This window comes from Lissotriton helveticus, chromosome 8 (assembly GCF_964261635.1).
Source record: "Lissotriton helveticus chromosome 8, aLisHel1.1, whole genome shotgun sequence".
Lineage (NCBI taxonomy): Eukaryota > Metazoa > Chordata > Amphibia > Caudata > Salamandridae > Lissotriton > Lissotriton helveticus.
This window is the reverse complement of record NC_136069.1, coordinates 1,110,758,953-1,110,778,239: the sequence shown is the minus strand read 5'-3', so window position 1 is coordinate 1,110,778,239 and position 19,287 is coordinate 1,110,758,953. Positions and strand designations below refer to the sequence as shown.

The following is a 19,287-nucleotide window of genomic DNA, read 5'->3' as shown; positions in this document are numbered from 1 at the left end:
AAATTAAAGGAGTCAAGGTCAGATGTTTTAAGATTACTTTTAAATTTGCAGGTTTTTAGTCAATCTGGTACCATGCTATCTTGCAAAGATGAATCGAAGAGGACAGGCCGATGAGGAAGAAAGGTCTGTACATGGTCTTTAGCAATGGTAGAATGGATTGGATCCCCAGGGTGAGAGACATGTTTGCTGTTGGACACAGCTGAGAGAAAAGTTAGTCCAAAATGTGGTAGAGGAAATTACAAGGGGAGAAGGGGGTAATGTTTATAGCAGCCTATTTGCACACATAACACTTTTTGGGTCTCGCTGGCAATGCATCCGCAAGGATGCATTTGTCCAGCTGGAGACCAATAGCGATCAGTCTGGGGGGAAGGAGGACAAGAGGGTGCACGAGCTTTTTGGATTCGTGTGCGCGAACGCGCACGTCGCGTCCAGCGCCGTACACATGCGCGCGCAGACAGACACTCGCTCACACACACCCCCCTCCCCCACAGTCACACACACGCACTCCAAGACACATACACACACACATGCACGCACGCACACACACATACACAGCCCGCCCCCCCCGCACGCGCGCGCACACCCATGCTCTCCCCCCCCCAGCTCAGCAACCCACTCACCGGCTTCCTTCGTGCGGCGGCTCTCCTCAGCTGCAGGGCCCGGCAGCAGGACTCTTCTTCCCTCCTTCGGCACCGGGGCGCAGGGTAGGCTCCTGCCTGCTCCGGTGCTCCAAACAATCGCGGCTCTTCCGTGGGAGGCGGGATAGGCTCCCGCCCTCCTTCTTCCTGTTTCCGGTTGTCGCGCCGGCCTGCCTGACTTCCTGGTCGCAGGCCGGCAGAGTGACGAGGATGTTTGATTTGCGGTATTTATTTATTTATTTATTTATGCATTTTTATATAGCGCGGACTTTACCCGAAGGCGGTATTTATTTATTTATGTAATTATGCATTTTTATATAGCGCGGACTTTACCCGAAGGCGGTATTTATTTATTTATGTAATTATGCATTTTTATATAGCGCGGACTTTACCCGAAGGCGGTAATTATTTATTTATGTAATTATGCATTTTTATATAGCGCGGACTTTACCCGAATGCGGTATTTATTTATTTATGTATTTATGCATTTTTATATAGCGCGGACTTTACCCGAAGGCGTCAGAGCGCTTCACATTAGGAACAGAAATGAAACATAATGAGAAACATTACAAAAGAACAGGTTGCAAAAACATACGTTACTTACATAAGGTAATAGTGACAATTGTGAGCAAACAAAATACATGAGGTAGTAAAAACTATGAGCAACCAAAAATACATGAGGTAGTAAAGGTAATAGTGACAATCGTGAGCAAACAAAATACTTGAGTAAAAATTGTAAGCAACCAAAATACATGAGGTAGTAAAGGTAATAGTGACAATCGTGAGCAAACAAAATACTTGAGTAAAAATTGTGAGCAACCAAAATACATGAGGTAGTCAAAAGTGCACAAGAGGAAATTAAAGTGACAAGTGTGCAGTTATAAGAGAAAACAGAGTATAATTAGAGCTATAGTCCTGCAATAAGTGCTAGACACTCAGGCTCAGGAACAAGCGTTACATGGGCAAGGTGGCACTTGTGCAAGTATCAAAGGCAAAGACATGTGAGAGGTAGCAGCCGTGTGTTGCAAGGGCAGAGTGGTGTGTGCATGTTACAAAAGGGCACCGAACACCAGTACATGGAAAATGCTGCAAAAAGGCAGACCCTCCAATCACAGGCATACACTGGGAAGTCACTTCCATGGTCATGGAAAGTAGAAATTATCAGTAGTGGGAAGTCTTCCTCACAAATAGCAAGAGGATGTGAATTACTTTTGGAGGTGTCTCTGGAGGAGGAGAACTTTGAGGTCCCTTTTGAAGGCCTGAGAGGAGGCGGTGGTCCGGAGCTTTTTTTTGTCCTCTCGCGGTTTGTAAATACAAAACATATTGCATTACAAATGCTATAGGTATCACATTTGCGAAAGTTATAACTATTGGCATTGTAAATGACGAAGCTATTAATTTAGCTATTTAAAAAAAAAGAAACATAAATAAAAACTTTGCCATTTACAATACAAATAGCTCAAACTTTCCTAATGCGAGACCTATTGCATTGCAAATGCTTGTTAAACTTGCTTTTTAAACACAAAGTATACCTTTTTACAGCAAACGATGCAAAAAAGAGTTATTATGTTTTTAAATTGTGATTTGTATGCAGAAATACTACAATTTTAAAGATGAAACAAAGAAAACTTCAAAAGAGTTTCAGGATAAAATAAGCTACAACAGATTAGACCATTGAACAGACTTTATACAACTCTACATATCAGCTTAGGTTCACATGAACTCAAAGTATTTAGTTCAGCTCTAAGTCATTTTCAGAATGGATGTTTCTTGAAAGCTTTTCCTGGTTTTCATTCACATCGAGCAGACACGCAGCAACGTCAGGGATGTTTGCCTTTATCTGTGCATTTAGGGCAGACAACGTATCTGTCTCTGTAACCCTGCTGAAGAGCAAAGAAGGGAAAACACTTGGGGCGAGACATACCACTGATGTGATGGCCTTCTTTTTGTGTGCTCAGCCTGGTAACCTCGTCATTCTTCATTGTATGCCCTTGGTCTTCAATAGTCAACAAATTCTGAGGAGGTCAGAGCAAAAAGAAATAGTGGCATTAATGGCTGAAAATGCATCACCCACTTACACACACACACACACACACACAAACACATACGATGCCACACCACGCCCTCACCACAGTCGAGCGAGGTGGTCCGCAGGAGGGCCTTCTCACCTCAAGATTATCAGATAATTGCACGTCATCACATATATAACATGCCAGTTCACCTTTTCAGTTTACAAACAAATGTAATCAACAACATTAACTCAATTGAATATGCAAAGTTACATCGCATGCGCTACAACGCATGCATTTACAACGCGGTTGTTACAACGACCGTGTTGTTACAACGCAAACCATTGCATCGCAAGTCGTTTCTACGACTTGCTGCAGGGGCTTCGCTGGATTTAGGAATAGTATAATTTACTATTCCAACTCCAGCGTGGGCAACAGTAGGGAAGGTGTTGAAATAGTAAATTATACTATTCCTTTGTTTAGCGCGCCCCCTACAGCAAGTCGTAGAAACGACTTGCGATGTGATGGCTTGCATTGTAACAATGCGGCCGTTGTAATGACCGCGTTGTAATCGTATGCGTTGTAGTGCATGCAATGTAAACGCTGTTTCCTGTTCAACTGGCTCAAGCAAGGTGGACCAGGGCTACCATTTCCAAAATTAAAAGTTGAGACAGGAAGATGAGCTCTCCGATGACATGGGGTGTACCGATGGCCTCCACTTCCATCCATGTGTCAACATTTTGTTGACTGGAGAAATTCACCAAAAACAGAACGGTAGAATAAAGTAGTTGGGGAATCGTGTTCTTTAACAGGTGGTAATAGTCTTACCAGGATGTGACTTATTTCTCTGGTGTAAGGCGCAGTCCTATCTTTCCTGGTTCTTGCCTTCCTGTTCAAGTGTTTCCCCAAAGTGCATACCAAAAGAGTTGTAGATAAGTGTGGGTAATGGTGTACAAATGGGATGACACAACAATGGCCACAGTCTCCTTCACATCTTTACATACAGCAGGGATATTGTCAGCATAAAAGACATGGCCTGTATTTTGGAAAATATTTTGAGCTGCTTTCTCCTAATAATGATGGTTGCAAATTCGAAGCACTTCTAACAAAGGAAATTCCAGACAACGTTAAACATATCTGAAAACATAAGGAAATATTTTTCACATGTAGCAGCGATTGATAAGATTCTTCAGCCTTCATTTGCAGAGGATAAACATGCTGGGGCTTATTTACAAGCCCCTTGTGCTGCCGGTGCATCACTTTAAACATGGGAAAACGTTACATACCGGTGGCGCAAGGGGCTTGTCAATTGGGCCGTTGAGCCTTACTAGATCAAATAGGTTATAGAGCAGATCTGATATCACCCTGGAAACTAAAGGGGCTTATTTACAAGTCCATTGAGCCAATGGTGCATCACATTTTTTGTCGCACCAGCGACGCAGTGTACATTCCCATATTTACAAACCCACATAAGGTCACCCTGCATGACTTTTCATGGCCTTGTAAATATGGGCCTATTTCACGGATTACTCTGTGTGAAAGGAGCGCTCCATGGGTGTTGCTGTGGGTGTTCCCACGCAACAACCATGGAACCTGACGCATTCCCAGATTTGCAACATTTTGTAATTCTGAGACTGCGTAACCTGGGGAGGTATACGAATGGCGCAACAAGGAGAAATACTTTTATTTCTCCTCGTTTTTTCTTCTTTCTATGCGTGCTGTATTCTTCCCTTCCTGCACAAAAACAATCATTCCCGCAGCGCAGGCACCCCTGCAAAGTGACGCAAGTGTGCCTGCGCTAGCACATGGCGGCCAATTGTGCACCAGCAGAGGCATGCGTCATATTGGTGTTAATACAACGCATCCCAGTGCTTTCAAAATTTTGTATCACGGTGCAGCTAAATGGCTTGCAGCACTGTGCTGCGTCATTTCCTTGTAGATGAGGCCCTATTAGTCTGTCACCCAGATCCTGTGGAGTTCTCATTTAAAATCATGATTCAGGAGGTCCCAGCATTCACTGACTTATACCGGAACCCTGTCTCCTTTCCTACCATCCTCCAAACTATATCATGACATAAGGCTCTTTTCCGAGCGTCAGAACATGCCGTCTAGGCTTTCAGAAATGAGCCAATTTGGATTGTATTTGCAAGGCTTTTACTATATTAATAATCCAGTGAAGCTTGTTAAGCAGCTGAAAAATCAATTGTTTCCTGAGCTACTATCTGCTGGCAGATGGCAGCCCCGGTGGATTACTAATAAACTGTTTTCAGTAGCAGAAGGATTATTTTTCCACGTGTAATAGTTTGTGGGAACTAACAAGCAGGCTTTCCACATCAGTTTTATTTCCTGGCGATCATAATTGGTTTAGGTACTCTCTATGGGAAGTGGGGGCACTAATTCATTTCGGACAAAGGATGCATAAAATAAGAACATCTGTGACCAATGGAGAGAAAAATCCTTATTTTCTGAACCGAGCCCACGAAGGTACTGAACAAATACACATGAAAGTCAAAGCTTCAATAACATTTGATGCATCCTTTTGGCTGAATGTCTTTTTCATCAGTACACACATTGATTTTCCTGCTGGCTTTTGTTCATAATTCCCAAACATATTTGTTTCAGAGATACAAAAGCACTCTCAAGGGACCGTGGTTGAGCCAATATTTGCCCAAACTCTGACATTTCTGCTCTGAGTTATTAGTGAAGGAGAATCTACAAATAGGAAGAAATCCCCACAGACCCAGAGTGGCAAAAGCATACAGGCACGCGCTGGAATTGAAAATGCTTAGTAAAATAGACCTTGAATAGAAATAAAATACCTTCTGTGCATCATCTAATACATTTCTAATTGTAAGTCTGACTATCGACAGCTTCAACTGATAAACAGCCTCATGTTTGTAACAGAGATCTAAAAATCGTGGAATGCCCTGCGGCACAATTATTCCTCCTCCTGAACCCTGAGGAATGCTAGGAAGCCATAAACGTGTGCGGTAAACTCTGCCAGGTCCGGCCAATGTAAGGACCTAATGGTAATTGCATTGGTGTGTAATGAGGCCATGCCCCTTTTTACACCTCTCTGCAACGCAGCTCCCTGGCGCATACTGGAGGTTCCTGGTGGGCTAGTCGCCCCCCAGGAACCCCCCAGTATTCAAGGGGATTTAGTTCCCCCTCTGGAAACGCGCCAGGGGGCTGCGTTGCAGAGAGGTGTAATGAGGCCACGCCCCTTTTTACACCTCTCTGCAACGCAGCCCCCTGGCGCATACTGGAGGTTCCTGGTGGGCTAGTTGGCCCCCAGGCACCCCCAGTATTCAAGGGGATTTAGTTCCCCCTCTGGAAACTCACCAGGGGGCTGCGTTGCAGAGAGGTGTAATGAGGACACGGCCCTTTTTACACCTCTCTGCAACGCAGCCTCCTGGCACAAACGGAGGTTCCTGGTGGGCTAGTTAGCCCCCAGGGACCCCCAGTATTCAAGGGGATTTAGTTCCCCCTCTGGAAACGCACCTGATTTTCTTAACAATGTTTTTAGTCGTGAAGGTTTACATTCGGAAATCATTTCTGACAATGGTACACAGTTTATTAGTAAAGAAATTGAATTGTTTTTTAAAGAACATGGTATTGCGCATAAGAGAGTTTCTAACTATAACCCACAGGCCAATGGTCAAGTTGAGCCCTTTAATAGGGTTATTAAAGAGGCTATTCAGGTAGCTGTCAAGAGTGGTCATGATTGGAAAAGAGCATTACTGGCAACCTTATTAACTTATCGCACTTCTCCCAATTCTGTTACTGGTTGCTCTCCTTTTGAACTGTTAAGGGGTAGGAAGGCTGGTTCAAAATTGTTACCATGGTGGTTGAAATCTAATGAATCTGAGGTTTAATGTAGACTTTAACAAGGTTAAAGAACGTGTTACGGAGTATCAGGATAAAATGTATAACAAACCTCATAAACAGAGGACTGTTGGCCATACGGTTCGTGTTGGGGATTTGGTACGTGTGAAATTGGGGCCTTCAACTTTTAATAAATGGGCTAAATGGTCTGATCCATTGAAGGTAATAGAAGTTTTCAGTAAGGCTGTTAGAATTGAAGGAGGCGAGATATGGAATTTTAGGCGCATTTCTATTTTTAGGTCTGACAAATCTACTTACAATGACAAGAAATCTGCACAACCTATTTTTGATGGAGAAGTTGTTCAAAATTTCTTAGATAATTTTGAAACTTTACAGAATAACCAACATTCCAATGTTAATTCTGGGTCTGATAATATTGAAAATGATACAATTGTTGTCAATGATCCTTGTGTTGTTACAGAAAATGTTAGCAATGATGATCCTCCTGTATTTAATGAATGTTTGACAGGTTCTGTACAGAGTTCCTTGGAACCTGTTGATCATTTGGAAGAACAAGGAAACGATTCAAGAAGAAGTTCACGTATTGTTCATGCTCCTGTGAGGATGAAAGATTATGTTAGATTTTAGTTCTTCTTTTTTTTTTTTTTTTTTCAAATGGGGTGGTGTGTGGTATCCTCATTTTGTTGTATATAGGCCATGTGGAATGTGGAATGTCATTGTTGTTCTATGACTCCGTGTTCCTGGGGGAATCAGTAGGAGCCTGACTGAGCTTACTGCCAGTCTCTTATGTGGTTGTTAAGCTGTCTTAATTTCTCTGGAATAAATCTACAACTTGAACCTACTTATGAGGGCCTGGAGTCTTTATAACATTCCTCTTCAATCTAGAGGTCTCCTAGGGGCCAACTAGCCCAACACGTACCTCCAGTAAGCGCCACGGAGCTGCATTGCAGAGTGTTGTAAAAAGGGGGCATGGCCTCGGAACACCTCTCTGCAACACAGCTCCCTGGCGCATAATGGAGGTACCTGGTGGGCTACTTGGCCCCATAGGGGACCTCAGGATTGAAGAGGAATTAATTCCCAAACTTAAAATGAGCCACAGGGCGTGTTTGCACACATATCACCTCAGGCCCGGCCCCATTCCTTCACTATTGAGCAAAATATTCCTCTAAAGTCAGCCAAACTATGAATTTCGATTTACTCACCCGTTATCACGAGAGACGTCAGTGCAGCATCTTTGAGCCCAGTACGGACCCTGAAAAGTAAATCTAAGCGTGCTTACCAGTAACTTGTATTTCCTTCCATAGGAATCTATTGTGTGGTTTTCACCAGAAAAGTTTCTAAGTGTCTATTTTTGAAACATACAAATATTCCTCTAAAATCAGCCAAACTACGAATTCCGATTTACTCACCTGTTATCAGGAGAGACCTCAGTGCTGCATCTTTCAGCCCACTACTGATCGTGAAAAGTAATTCTAACCATACTTACAGTAACTTGAATTTCCTTCCGTAGGCTAACATTGACTGGTTTCACTTGGAAAGTCTTCTAAGTGTGGAGTTTTGTAACTTTAAAAAATTCCTCTAAAATCAGCCGAACTACGAATTCCGATTTACTCATCTGTTATCAGGAGAGATCTCAGTGCTGCATCTTTCAGCCCACTACTGATCCTAAAAAGTCATTCTAACCATACTTACAGTAACTTGAATTTCCTTCCATGCTATATAATATATATATATATATATATAAATTAAAAAATATATAAAATAAAAAAACATATATTACCATTTCCATATTTTTAAAAACATTATTTTTTCAATTAATATTAAAAATATGTAATGTAATTTAATAAAATAAAATATCTAAAAATAAACAGTTAAAAACAATGTAGTAAATCAGTATAAAAAAATATAACAATTGATACATTTAAAAATTATCATTTACAAAAGCCCCCCTTCTTTTTCTTATTTTTTGGCCCTGGGCACCCCATCCCCAGGGACTGCTCCTAAATTTAACATTTTTTAAAAACAATTTGGGAAGGGGGCCGTGGGCCCCCCACCAGAGGCCTTTTCCGGCCCGGGGACCCAATCCCCGGGGCATGGCCTTTTTTTGTGGAGGGGCCGTATGACGGCCTCCCAGGCCACTACTAGCACCGGGGACCCCATCCGCCGGGGGTGGCCCTCCTCGGTGGGGGCCATGGGGGGTCCCCAATTCCCCCACGGTCTCAGCCAGCTCCCCGCATCCTGCAGGAGCCGGCATTGCTTTTCTACATGGGGAGCAGCTAACATGCTGCTCCCCATGTAGAAAAGCAATCAACTTTGCTTTTTGGAAGAGAGAGCAGGTTTCCTGCTCTCTGTTCCAAAAAACCATAGCAAACTGCAGTGTCCCGGGGGTAGGCACCACGGGACACTGCAGGAGCCGTCCCTGAGGGGTAGCGGTCCCCAGGGCCACCACAAGGCTCCCCTCCCAACATTTAAAAGCCCCGGGTGCCGGTCGTCCCCAGGGCTGGGGGTCCATCAGGGACCCGCCTATTTTGAATAATTTTTTAAAAAACTACAAACATAGTGCATTGGTGTAAAGACTCGTAGTTTGTGTTATCGGTAATACATTGAAGTTGACATTACAAACGGGGCTGAATTTTGTATGTTACTATCAGGTGATAAAATGTGTAAATATCGTGCAAAACATGAGGAGTTTTGTATACACTTTGTATTAATTGTGAGGACATGTGAGATCAAATTAGTGTGTCACATAAGTCAAAAGCGTTCGTAATGTCAACTTCAATGTATAACACAAACTACGAGTCTTTTTACCAATGCACTATGTTTGTAGTTTTTTTTTAAATCACGTGTGAATTGTGTTAAAATGGCTGCAAATTTTAAATCTCCTTGTCAGTGAACAAGAGTGCAACCCACCTGAAACGCGTTTGACGAGTGGCTATGGATAAATTTTTTGAAACTGCACACAGCTTCGTTTTCCTTCTATAAATGCAAATAGGAGGTTTGGAGTGGAATTTAAGGCGACCCGCTTCCGTGGGGTCGAAAGCTGACGAAGCAACTCTCGTTCTGGTGGTGGTAATGAATGTACGGAAGGCGATGCTAAATATATATATATATATATATATATATACAGGTATTTATTGCTTAAAACGGATGTAATTGACCATCTATACAATTTACAATTTTCAAAGAATTTAAATTCAAGTGTTGTATTATGCAGCCGCCAGTGCCTAGAGTAGATCGAGTGTGGTGTTTAATAGTCTTTTTACCATACTATCTACTTATCATGTGACACCTGAGCACAGGATTGGCCTTTGGGTGTTTAAATTTGTTGGCTTGTAACACACTGACGTTGGGTGATCAAGGCGAAACGCATCTTTGTCTTTTATGCACATGCAGTTCACTTAAAAAGTCAATAAATAAATATTTGCAACTTGGAAGTCAAGGAAGTGTCCGTTTCTCCGTTCGCGCTGGAATGCTGCTGGGAGCTTAACGTGATGTTAATCAGAGAGGCTCGGCTCGGCTTCTCTCTAACGGACCCCTCCCCGTGCTGAGGCTGAACGCTGCTATCAAGCCAGATTTAATTGGATTTTCAGCTCATGCGGAGCTTTCTCTTGTTCAGCCCCCTGCTTGGTTGTGACGCTACAAATCCCGCTGACAACGAGGTGCTGTCCCGGAAAGTCGGAGGACTGGAAAGGGCATCGTTTGCTGTTGATAGTAAGTCGGGTGGTGATAAGAACGATCGGGAGCAGGTGGGGAGGTACTTCCTAGTTGCTGTTGGCGTGTTTGACCGCTTATATTGGTTAAACGTGCAACGACATTTCGAGTGAGAAAACTGCTGTGCATTGCAATGGACGAAACATTCAGAAATAGAGAAAAAGCGGCGGAGGAGCTTTTCCTTAATCTGCCTGTAGTCGACAAAAGGCTGTCCAAAATACAGAGACTACTGAACAGAATCCAGACCTTAGAAGTCTTTCAAAATTGCTGGAAAAACATAAAAGAAGTGAACTCACGAAATGGTGGGAGGTCAATCTCTGGAAAAGTATCATGAAGCAGGGCGAGTGCCTAGAGGATTAAGAATTATGTTGGCCTCCAACTTTGAAAAGCCTAATCCGCTACTCTTGAAAGAGTGGGCGGAAAGCAACCTTGAGGCTTCAATGAGGCTTGTATGTTTACTTATTAAATACGCTGGAATTGACCGAGATCATGACCTCAATGAAATAATGCGCATCCAAAGTGGAATAGATGCGCTCACCAATGCGAACGATAAAGATTTTGTTGACAAAACTGTGAAGGAAATGCATGTAGGATTAAACAAACAGGAAGAAACCATCAAAATGAGAAAAGTATGGAAATTTGCAAGGGACAAAAACGATTACGAGCAAGGGCAAGTTTTTACCTTTGCTCGCAAATATGATGTTGTGAAAAAACAAAAAGCACTTAACAGATCCGGTGTGCAACCAGGATTCTTTCACAATAGTGAACAGCTACCTGCCTCAAGTGGTGTAACCTCAGGTTCTGAATCTAGCGCCGTACGTAGGGCGATATGTAAGAAAGTACAGAATTGCGATTCTGAATCTGCTAAATTTACCGATTTTTAGAATCGCAATTCGGTATGTATGAAAGAAATCGCTAATAAATAGCGATTTCTTAAAAATCTCTATTTATTAGCGATTTCCCCAAATGCGAATCCTTAACATGTAGGAATCGCATAATATGCGAAATCGCTATGGAAAATCGCAGTTAGTGCGAAAATTCGCTAAATTGTGCGAGAAATCGCAAAATTGCGATTTTCTAGAATGATCCAATCAGGAACTCTGGTGCAGCATGATGACATCACAACCAGGAAGTGATCGACTACCCATGCTGCATCTGACTTCCTGATTAAGAGCCAGAGTGAAGGTGTGTTTGGAACAGTGCAGTGTGCACCTGGAGAAACATGGCTGAGAGTGGAGCCACGTCCAGGCAGGAATCCCAGCAGCAGGAGAGTGAAAGCTCAAGGAAAAGGAAACAGAAGTTTACTGAGGCTGAATTGGAGGCTCTGATCCATGAAATGGTGTCAAACCATGAATTACTTTTCGGAAGGAAATCCAGGGAGGTGCCAGAGTCGCACAAGGAGGATCTGGGAAGAAATACAGCACAAGGTGAATGCTGTGGGTGTGACACCCCGGAGTGTGGAGGACCTCAGAAAGCGCTGGTACGACCTGCGCCTGCGCTCCAAGGAAAAACTAGCTGCCAGGTTGGAGCAGTCCAGGTTAACAGGTGGTGGGACCTCATCTGTTTCTGATTCCACACCCCTGGAGAAACTGGTGGAGGGGACCCTGCAACCAGAGAGTGTGGAAGGAGTGGCTGATTTGGACAGCTCTGACCAGCCAGCATCTGGAAAAGGTAAGAACCATGCCCTCACACCCTTAACACCCCCCAACACCCGCCAGCAGTGAGCCAGGGTCAAGATACAAGATAGGTAGTCCAGGGCAGGCACACAAGCAGACCCAGCAATGCATCATGGGAGATGTAGTCACATGTAAATCAAAGTTTTAAATTTGCAGCTAAAATAGTCAAACATATATTCTGCCTGGCTTGACAGTGAAACAAGACACCAATGTACATGTGATATGTGTGAAAATGTTATTTATACAGTGCAAGTCAGTGAAGTCAATTAATGTGTGCTTTTCTGTCCACAGCACCATCTTCGCCACAGCCCTCAGGCAGTGTGACAGCTACTGAGTCAGGAGAAGCAGGCCAAGATGTCAACACAGATGGGGAGGACAGCCCTGTGACCACTCACAGACAAAGAAGGAGACACATTGTCAGACCTCTAGCGCCAATTCAGGATGATGCAGATGAAAGTGGCGAAAATGTAACACATGTGGACACACAGCCAGAGCAACAGGGACCCGCAACAGAACAGCATGTCCCACGAAGTGCAGCCAGGCGCAGACGACGAACGGCCAACATTTTTGAAGGGCGAGGCGAGGAATCAGTTTATGCAGGACTGGAACTCAACATGTTGCAGGTGCAGCGCCTGCAGGCAAAAACATGAAGCTTTTACAAAGGGAGGTGAGGGAGGGCTTCCGTGCACTCAGGAATGACATGAAGGATGGCCTACAGGCCGTATGCGATGAATTGCGTACTGAGGGTAGTGCTAGGCGCAGAGGTTGGCAACGCCAAGACAGGTACACCCGGGCCATCAACCGCCTGGCGGCTACATGTAGCATCCAGGCCAGGCGCAGCATTGAGATGCAGCGGCAATTCACCCATGCTGCACAAGACATAGCAAATGCGCTCACGCAAGTGACCAATGCTGTGGATGAGTTGCGCCAAGTACGCACAACAGCGTCGGGAGTACTGACTCCAAGCAAAGAAGATAATCAGTCAGTTAGGAGCAGCACCACCCCACCGCCATCCTTAGAGAGACGCCGTAGTGGCAGGACCAAATAGGGCTACACCTTAAAATGAACATTAGTCTGTGCATTATCTAACTTGTGAGTCACACCTTTACTGTTCTGAGCACTGTGAATGAAACATGTGCTAATTATATCTTGTATGACTACTGTACATTTTCAGTTGATACATATCCTGCTATTAAGGATTAAAATCAACATTCACACTTACATGACTTGTCATTGTGTAGTTTTTCCTTATCTCATCACGCCTCTGGCGCCCAGCTGCTGCAACAGCTCTACCAGCTACCATACGTCCAGGTCCAGGCCCCTCTACATCAGAGGATCCTGAGTCACTCAGTTCCACTGGTGTCCCTTTTCTCGTTGCAATATTATGGAGCATGGCACAAGCCACCACTATTTTACAACACGTATTAGGCCTGTATTGGAGTGCACCTCCACTTTTATGGAGGCACCGGAATCTGCTTTTCAGGATCCCAACTGTCCGTTCGAGGGTGCCACTGGTAGCAATGTGTGCCCTGTTGTACCTGCGTTCACTTGCATTGTTGGGATTGAGGTAGGGAGTCAAGATGAAATCCCATACTGCATAAGCACTGTCACCTGTGGGTTAGATAAAAATATGTTAGCCTGTGACATGCACATGGTAGTTGGTAGTAATGACCCCTATGTCTGAAGGTATTTACCGAGTAGGTATCCCTCGCCAAACTCCCCTCTTGAGAGTCTACGATATATCCCACTGTGTCGGAAGATGAATGCATCATGTGTGCTGCCAGGGTACTTTGCTACGATGTCAGTAATGATGTGTTTTGCATCACACACCACCTGAATGTTCAGTGAGTGGTAGCATTTCCGTTTTCTGAAGATGTATTCATTGCATGAGGGGGGGGATATAGCAACATGTGTGCCATCTATGCATCCTATCACGTGTGGGAAATGTGAAATTTGATTAAAGTCCTGCTTTGTCTGTGCTATTGCCTGTGATGTGCTGGGGAAGTAAATGTGATGTGGCATCCACTGAACCATGGCATCTAGGAAGGCATGGAAGAATCGCGAAAGGGCACTTTGTGACACCCCTCCTGCTGAGGCAATCACCCCCTGAAAACTTCCAGAGACCAACAAGTGTAATGAACACAGGACCTGTATTTCAGTGGAAATGGCATTTGTCCTGCGTGTGGGGTGTTCAAGGTAGGGTCTGAGTTCTGCAATTAAATCATTTATGCTGTCTTCCTCAAGCCTGTAATGGGTGTAGAGCTCCTCCTCAAGGCGCTGGGAGATGGTGACGCGCAAACGGAATATCCTCTCCTGCCACAGCCTCCTCTGTGCAGCAGCTCTCAAACGCATCCTCCTAGCTATGATGTAAAGGCCCGCCATTGTGGTAAACAGTTTTTTGAATTCTGGTGCTGCTTAAATAGTTTGCACCTGGTTACCACCTGCTCCTACTTTGTGGTAATTGCGATTCTGTATTTTGCGAATTTTCAAAAATCGGTAAATGCGAATTTTTCATACATCTCATTGCGAATTTTTTTTGCTCATTTTGCTGATCTGCGATTTTCAGCGATTTCCTACATTTGCGATTTTACATTTGCGATTTTCGCAAAATATCAAATTGCAAATGTACAATATCGCTAAATATTTTTTGCGATTCCTTAAATTCAATGGCTTTTGCATTCATACATGCCGATGAGCATTTTCGCATTCGCAAAGACCGAAAATGCGAATTTCGGCCTTTGCGAATGCGAAAATGCTTGATACATATCGCCCGTAGTGACACTGACTAACCATCAGCAGCGGTGCTGACGGTTCTTTTGCTTCAATATTGGGCCCCCTCTCTTATGCTGAGGAGATGGATTTTATCCGGGAGCAAAGAAAACAGTTGTTACAACCGAGGAACCAACAGGCACCACAAACAAAGAAAGGAACCGCAGAAGGAGGGAGAGAAGAAAGTGTTTAAAACGCACGAGGCAGAGGGCCACCCAAGAAAAAGAACTGGCACAAGTAATTCAAGCGGATTCCCAAACCATAATCAACCTGACCAACATTGAATTAAATTACGCTGAAAAACAGTTGTTGGCCCTAGGTTTGAGTTTTTGCCCTGAGAGCAATTTTAATTTCGTACAAACTTGTGTGGATGTTTATAAATTCATTCGGAAATTAAAGTTAAAGAAATACTTTACCATCAAAATTCATGGTCAATGCAAGACAACGGGTCCAGTGCATACAGTTGAGGGGACCCTCACTGCTGGGGAGATTCCACTTTTAAATACCCTGTTTGCGCTGCGAGAGAATCAACCAGAACCTGGGCATGAGAATATGAATACACAAAGGGCAGCGCAAGAGGAAGGGATCAATATTTCATTACCAGGATTTAGTCCAATCAAAGCTCCCTCTACGTTTGTCCCCATTATGCCCAGGGATGCAGTTGACATTTTCCATGAATGTATAACCGAGGAATTGAAAGCCCTACATAAGAACACATGCAAATCCAAAACTAAATTTGGAGGCAGCAATAAAGAGTAATTCCAATTGATGAACAAACTCAAGAACAACGACTTTGTGATTATCAACAATGCAGATAAAGGAGGTAATATTGTTCTGTGGGACAAGGCATCCTACAGAACTGAGGATTTTAAACATTTGAATGACACACAATGCTATGAAGTTAGCATTGGGGTTACTGTTAAGAAAATCAATGGGGACTACACGAATGATTTGGCAAGGTGGCAACGAGATGGTTTAATTTCTAAAGATGAATTTAAGTTTTTACACAAAGAACATCCCACACTGCCGACCTTTTATTTAATCCCAAAAGTACATAAAGGTTTGTAACCATTGCAAGGCAGACCCATTATATCAGCGATAAATAGCACATTCAAATGTACCTCCAGATATGTGGATTTTTATCTTCAAGAATTTGTGACTAAGTTGCCTACATTTCTGTAAGACTCTAGGGACTTTTTATTCAAATTAAGTACTGTGGCAGTGGGCCGTAGACTATTTGTTTTTAACTCTTGACATTGCTTCGCTATATACTAGCATCAAACATGAAGACGGTCTCCAGGCCATAGGACATTACCTTAAGAGCAGGAGTATTAACATGTACCAACACAATCAAATGTTATTAAGGATGATGCAGTGGTGCCTTTTTAAGAATGTTTTTATGTTTGACGGCAAGATTTTTGTACAAAAACAAGGTGTAACAATGGGGGCATGTTTCTCCCCCAGCTATGCATGTTTACATGTAGGCTGGTGGGAGGAGCATGTCCTAAGAATAGAGCACAAGACACTTTATGAACAACATGTGCTGGAGATGTGCAGATACATAGACGATGTTTTTATTATTTGGAAAGGGACTCAAGAAGAAGCAATTAGATTTGGAGATTTGATCAATGTGAATGAATTGAATTTAAAATATACATCACACATTGATCCCCTTTCCATGAATTTCCTCGATTTTAAGGTTACAGCCCATCAGGAGGGAATTGAAACTTGTCTGTATAGGAAGCCCACAGCAGGCAATACGCTTTTGCATGCATCTAGTTTCTACCCGCATCATACTATCGCTAGTTTGCCCTATGGCGAGTTTCTGAGAATCCGCAGAGCTTGCCGCTCAGAGTCGCTACTTAAGGAGGAACAACAAGCAGCCAAACTTAGACTTATGGCAAGAGGTTATGATGCAGGCAAATTAGATTTGGCAATAATAAAAGTCAATCAAAAAGAGAGGGTAGAACTGATTAGAACAGTAACCAAAGCCATCAGAAACAATCCCTCCGTTGATACTGTCACTACTATAAATTCTGAAAACCATGTGCACGACACACAAACTAATCAACGGATCTGGCCCTGCGATCCTCAGCAGCTTGGTCACCCCCTACAAAGCATCCAGATCCCTCCGTTCGGAGAATGAGCACTTAGCCAACATCCCCAAATTCAAAAGGACACGCACAGGAGGACGACGATTCTCGGTTCAAGCGGCCATGGGATGGAACTCCCTCCCACGCACCCTCAGACTGGAATCCAGTTACCTGGTTTTTCGCAAAAAACTGAAAACGCACCTATTCCCGAAATAAATGTCCCTCCTCCTTTCCCTTCCCTCAATGGATATCAACCTTTTTACAGCGCGGGGATGCCCTTGGGTCACCAGGCGCTATACAAATCGCTAAATAAATAAATAATAATAAATAAAGACCGTCTGTGAATTTTTGCAGATTCATATCTACATATAGTAGACAGTCGCAAACTATCAAAAAAATCATCAATACTCAGTGGCCGATTGTTCTAACGAATGTTGTTCTTCAAGGTATTTTACCAAATGTACCAAATTTTACGTATCGTAAGCCGCATTCTATGCGAAGTGATCTAGTGAAAACAAGCCCTGAACTTTTTGACAAAAGCAATTGGCTTTCCCCCAAGAAAGGCTTTTTTAAGGGCAGTACATGCCGGGCCTGCAAGTTTGGGGTGAACACTAATACATATGTCAATGCTGTTTTCTGATGTCCCCATTAAAATTGATGGGCATTTTACGTGCCGGACTGACCACGCTGTACATGTCCTTAAATGTATCTGTGGACTACAGTATGTGGGGAGCACGAAGCTCCAGGTTCATGCTCAAATTTTACAACATCTGAGGCCACAGTTAACTTGGACCCATCTTATCCTGTTGCCAGGCATGTCAAAACAGAGCATAACAACAACCTACATTTTCTACAGTATTACGTAATTTACAGTGTCCCACCAAGAGGGGGGAACAGGGAAAGATCTGTGTGGCAACTGGAAACCAAATATATAATCAAGCTTGATACCAAGAATCCGAGAGGGCTGAAAATTTGCGAAGATTTGCACCATTTTCTATAAAGAACACTTGATTTGCACTGTTTACAGCTAACAGGATTCGTTTACAGCACTTAAGCACTTTGGTTTTCTAACATTTTGTATACATCAGTTGGACACATTCTTAGTCCTTTTATGAATTATAATTTTAGATCCTTGTAATGTGACCGGTTGATGTGTGTTTTACTATTTATTTATAGTTTTTATGAATGAGTGGTTTTATACTATTTATTGGCTCATTTGCACAGATTTCTAATTATATGAATCATTTGATATCTTAATATATCGCTAAATGTGAAGATTATGGTTCCGGATTAGGTTTCACTTTGAGAGTATCTGTTCATCCAGCTTTTTGGACCGACTTTGGATTTTGATACATTGCATTATTATGTTTATGCATGTAAGTTATGTATTATGCAGACGACTACAAAGAGGGAAAAACATTTCCTTGACAAGATCCGTAATTGGATACAATTCAGATAATGGATTTTTCTCCTAGCCCTTTTTCTCTACCCAACTTCTAGAATCACATATAGAGTTCCCGGATGGGATCTCTTATAATTGGTTTAGCATTGTTCAATGTTTCAACAATTCATATGTGATATTATGTTTAAAGCACTTTAGCACTTGCACTTTTTGGGGGTCGTTTAATTGGTAGGGCGAGCAGCTTATGATATTTTACCACAGAATGATGGTAGTCAATTCACGTAGTAGTGCTTGTCTACTAGCAATGTGGATGAAATAACCAATCATGAATTCAATTGTAAAGATGAGAAGCAGTTATGTATTTTTCTTTTAACAAATCTGTTTTTTAAGGACAAGGTGTTCGCATTAGTAATAGTTGTGATCAAACAGAAATGTTATCATTGTATTTGTTCAGTTATTTATTGCTTAAAATGGATGTAATTGACCATCTTTTCAATTTACAATTTTCAAAGAATTTAAATTCAAGTGTTGTATTAAGCAGCGGCCAGTGCCTAGAGTAGATCGAGTGTGGTGTTTAATAATCTTTTTACCATACTCTCCACTTATCATGTGACACCTGAGCACAGGATTGGCCTACGGGTGTTTAAATTTGTTGGGTTGTAACACACTGACGTTGAGGCAGCACAATACTGCGAGGAAGGAAACATCCTTATACATGACAAACCGGCAGCTTCCGATTCCGTAATACATCCTGTGGTCTGACGCGTTTCGATGGACTTTCACCATCTCTTCAGAGACCTTGTTAGCAGGAAAAACAGCTGTGCATGACTCGCAGCCCCTTGCATTCTTAAGTACACAGTACCTTAACTGGCCGCCGGTGTGCTGATGTTGTTGCATTCTGGGCAGCGTAGTCCATTTAAGCACCGTTTATCCACTCCTGCTCACGAAGCCTCTGAAGAGATGGTGAAAGTCCATCGAAACATGTTTTGAGATCACATTCTCTTCCTGGGTCCTGAGATACTACTGGAACATGAGGTGTAGTACCAGTGTTTAATTGACTATCAAATAGGAAGTTGATGCCTGGCAATGTGTCGTTAGTTGTTGTAGTTGTTCACTTTGAGCTAGTTTGTACCTATTTATCCA

General features: G+C 42.9%; 1 long non-coding RNA gene across 1 annotated transcript in view; it reads right to left on the bottom strand.

Moving 5' to 3' along the window:
• Positions 1 to 2,408: 2,408 nt before the first annotated feature.
• LOC144771882 (uncharacterized) overlaps positions 2,409 to 19,287 on the bottom strand; it is an 86,158-nt gene continuing 69,279 nt past the window's right edge. The window contains exon 3 of the long non-coding RNA XR_013599532.1: positions 2,409 to 2,653. This is a non-coding gene — a long non-coding RNA (uncharacterized LOC144771882). The remainder of the gene's footprint in view (positions 2,654 to 19,287) is intronic.